Source organism: Oryctolagus cuniculus, chromosome 13 (assembly GCF_964237555.1).
Source record: "Oryctolagus cuniculus chromosome 13, mOryCun1.1, whole genome shotgun sequence".
NCBI lineage: Eukaryota > Metazoa > Chordata > Mammalia > Lagomorpha > Leporidae > Oryctolagus > Oryctolagus cuniculus.
The window spans coordinates 93,285,937-93,290,023 of NC_091444.1; the positions used below are offsets into that span (position 1 = coordinate 93,285,937).

The 4,087-nt window shown below is 43.4% G+C and overlaps 1 pseudogene; it reads right to left on the bottom strand.

Moving 5' to 3' along the window:
* Positions 1–543: 543 nt before the first annotated feature.
* LOC100341470 (small ribosomal subunit protein eS1-like) lies at positions 544–1,353 on the bottom strand (annotated as a pseudogene).
* Between the last annotated feature and the right edge of the window lie 2,734 nt (positions 1,354–4,087).

A 4,087-nucleotide genomic window follows, 5' to 3' on the forward strand; every position in this document is an offset into this window, starting at 1 on the left:
TGTTGAACACACAAAGTGTGTGTGGATTTTGGACTCTGAATATAGGAACCAGGGAAGTGAGGTAGGGCCAGGCAGACTGCACTATCCCAGTTCCCTGTGGAGCTGTGCCTGCCCAAGAGCTCAAGGTCCCCCCCAGGGAGGGGAGAAAAGAGGCAGGGAGTGAGGAAGCCGGTTACAACTAGTGAACAGGGACCTTCTGACAGATGGTGTGGATGCATATGCAGATAGCCTGTCTCATTGAGGGCAGATTTGCTCAAGAGTTGCTCAGGCTGAGATACAGAAGTCATTGGGCACAAGCAGAACTGAGTGTGGAGCACTTGAGACAGAATAGGAGTGCAACAGTGTGGCCACTGGCCTGTGCTACCAGCTCAAATTCATGCACATCCAAATTAGGCTGTGAGTCCAAGTATATCGTTACCTATATCCAGAGTTTATATACTGTGGGAGGCACTGTCAGTGTAGATGATAAATCCCTGAATACATCTTTTTGGGCTTCCTTTTTTTTTGTTACAAATAGGACTTTTTATTTGTCACTATTCCAGCCTAAGTTTTAAATAGAACCTTGGATGGGGGTTCATATCCATCAGCTCAATGAACTTTAGCACCTGTCTCAGCCCCTCTGGCTTTTCTGAAACTACTACCTTCACCATGAAACTCCATGAGTTTTCCCAATTCAAAATTGGGCTTCTTCGACATACTTAACTTTTTCTAATGAAGACATATGGACAGGATAAATTGGCAAACCTTCTCTATTTCTTTTCCAGTGCTGTCTGGAATCAATTTATAGACTACTTCTTTCAAGTCATTTGTTTGCACCTCCCATGTAATGATTCCCATCAACTTCCGGGTTTGGAGGACCTGTTGGTGCTGAGCATAGGAAGTCCTCTGTACCGGGTTGCTGCGGTTTTTAGTGAAGCCAACGCAGAACAGATGAAGCAGATAACCACTGGTAGTGCTGACATCAACATGAGCTTCCATCATGGTCTGTCATTTTTTGACCATGGAACACAAGTTGTCATGGGTAAGATCCATGCCGTGAAAGTTAGTCAGATAGCTCTTGCACTGAACGTCCTCAGAACGTCCTCAGTAATCAGCTTGAATTTTCTAAATGTAACTTCATCATTCTGCAGGTCAGCAAGACTCACTTCAGAAACATGACCCTTGAGACGATCAGATGCAATCTTGGTTCCCTGAGTTTTCTTGACTGACTGGTGTTTTTCCAATATTTCTTATGTTGAACATAGCAGGTGCTTTCACATCATCCCAATCCTTCTCAGAAAATGGGTCCACCACTTTCCTCTTAGCTTCCTTTTTCTCACCTTTTGTAAGGTGCTTGTTCTTGCCAACCACCATGGTGGTGTTCAGAGAGCCAAAAGGGGGGCTTCCTTTATACAGGGATGAAGTGTGAGAACAGTGTGTTCTTGTCCGATACTCAAAGTCCAGTTACTATTTTAGAAAACTGTGATTGGAACTATCACTTGATGAATTTTATAATAGCATACTCTCAATTGCATTAATTCAACCAGTTATTAGAGGAGTTACTCCAGTGTCTAAAATGAGGATGTAATGGGAACAACTACCTCTGCATGCTTTAAGTCTTTCAGGGCGGCAGTAATCTCTCCTGTTGCACTCCAAATGCAATATTGCTTCACATTTAGCATTGTGATTGGAGGGGGAGTTGATTCAGGTTTTAACAACAAAACATTATGGAATGCACAATTTATAAACAACAGACAATTATTTCTCACAGTCCCAGAGAGTTGGTAGCCCAAGATCAAGGCTTGAGAAGATTCCAAGTCTTCTGAGTGCCCATTTCCTTGTTCGTAAGTGGTGCCTTCTCTCTGTGTCCTTCCATGATGGAAGAGGAGTGACCTCATTTTAAGGGCACTAATTCCATCATGAGGTATCTGTCTCCATGACCTAATCACCTCCCCAAATCCCTACCTCCTAATACTATTGGTAGGGGGATTTGGTGTCAAAACACAAGTTTAGAGAGGACACAAACATTCAAAGCACAGAAAGTGATGTTCACTTGAGTTTTCCTTACTATAAGAATGACATAATATTCAACATAACAAGTTCACAGAGCAGCGTTATTCCTGATACTAAGCATTTACTAAGGAAGTTGGAAATGATGGAGATTCATTATGGATCCAATGCATGAGCTGTGGTATGAACTTGGGATAAGATCTTTAAACCTAACCTTCAAGTGATATGGGCAACGTGATGTCTTTGGGGATTTTCTTGTATCTTGATTACCTCTTAGCATTTTCCTTCCCCACAGAAACTGTAACAACAATTCCCTTTGAGAAATTATTGGAAAATATTTATTATATTTGCTTACTCTGTTGTTGGACAGCCCACGCTAGGCCCTGGAACTAAGAACTAGCTCAATACTGAGTAAAGTAGATGGATTGTGATAGTCCATTTGATAGCTGACATCGGTCATTGGTTCACTTGCTCTTGCTGGTTTTTTGTTTGTTTTTTTTTTTTTTTAAAGATTTATTTATTTATTTGAAAGTTGGATTGCACAGAGAGAAGGAGAGGCAGAGAGAGAGAGAGAGAGAGAAAGAGAGAGAGAGAGGTCTTCCATTCGTGGGTGCACTTCCCAGTCGGCCACAATGGCCAGCACTGCGCCAATTGGAAGCCAGGAGCCAGGAGCTTCCTCCTGGTCTCCCATGAGGGTACAGGGGCCCAAGCACTTGGGCCATCCTCCACTGCCCTCCTGGGCCACAGCAGAGAGCTGGACTGGAAGAGGAGCAGCTGGGACTAGAACCTGGTGCCCATATGGGATGCTGGCACCACAGGTGGAGGATTAACCACGTGAGCCACTGCACTGGTCCCATCTTGCTGGTTTTTTGATGATAAAATCCAGGAAATATCCTCATTGACTCACCTCTGGGAACGCCATTGTATTTTATCAGTATTTTATCACTACAGAGTCTACAAACTCAAAGCTCTCTGGTTAGCATTTAAACTTTGTTGCCTACAGCAGAGATTAGACTGACTTTTTTTTTCACCATTAAGTGCCACCACCTGGGCTTTGTAATTCTGGAATCCCACCTTTCCTCTGACACCAGATGACCCAACTCTAGGATTTTAGCCTACTATCTGCCCTAGCCTCAGGAAGACGGCATTCTTGAGCTTCTCAATCATTGAGGTCAACTTCATTGGTACATTCTTTATTGCTTTACAAAAGGTAGTGTCTTTTGGACCCTTAAGTGCAATGAGTAGGCTGGTGGCTTCCCTGGACTTATATAAAAAACTAATTCCAGAACACCCATCTCTCTGAGCCTAGCAGTCTACCTAAGCATTCCAGTATCTACCAGGATCATCTACAATGGACTTTCATGTATTGCCAGCATCAAAGAACCTTCCAAACAGCATATTATGGGTGGTTCCAGGGATCCTTTTCCAGTAACAGGAGCCTGTTCCAAAGCAGCCTTGTATTTCTCACCTGCCTCAATAGATCAATGCCTTTAAGATCCACTGCCCTACATATTTCCTATTTCTTGATGATACATATTAATTAGACTCTGAAGCTCTTCTGATGAGTTACCCACTTCCTTCTTGAGCAAGTGCAGCACATACATGTTCCAGTCTAGACCATGAACAAATTTGTCTTCAGCTTTTGGTCTAGCTATCTGAAATGAGGTGAGGGTGAGGAATTTTATCTTCTGAAACAGTTGCTTAGTTATTGTCTCTGGATAGTGAAAAAAAAGTGTGCTCTTTAACAAGGCAAAAGAACCACTTCAAAACCGTCAAAGAGGGACCAGTGTTGTGGTGTAGCACCATCATCCCAAATGGGCGCTGGTTCCTGTCGCAGCTGCTCCTCTTCTGATTCAGCTTTCTGCTATGGCCTAGGAATGCAGTGGAAGATGTTCCAAGTGGTTTGTGCCCCTGCACCCACGTGGGTGATCTGGAAGAACCTCCTGGCTTCTGGCTTTAGATCAGCCCAGCTCCTGTTGTTGCAGCCATTCTGGGAGTGATCAAGCAGGTGGGCGACCTTTCTCTCTAACTCCCCCTCTCTCTGTCTGTAACTCTACCTCTTAAATAAATAAATAAAATCTTTTTTAAAAAATGACCA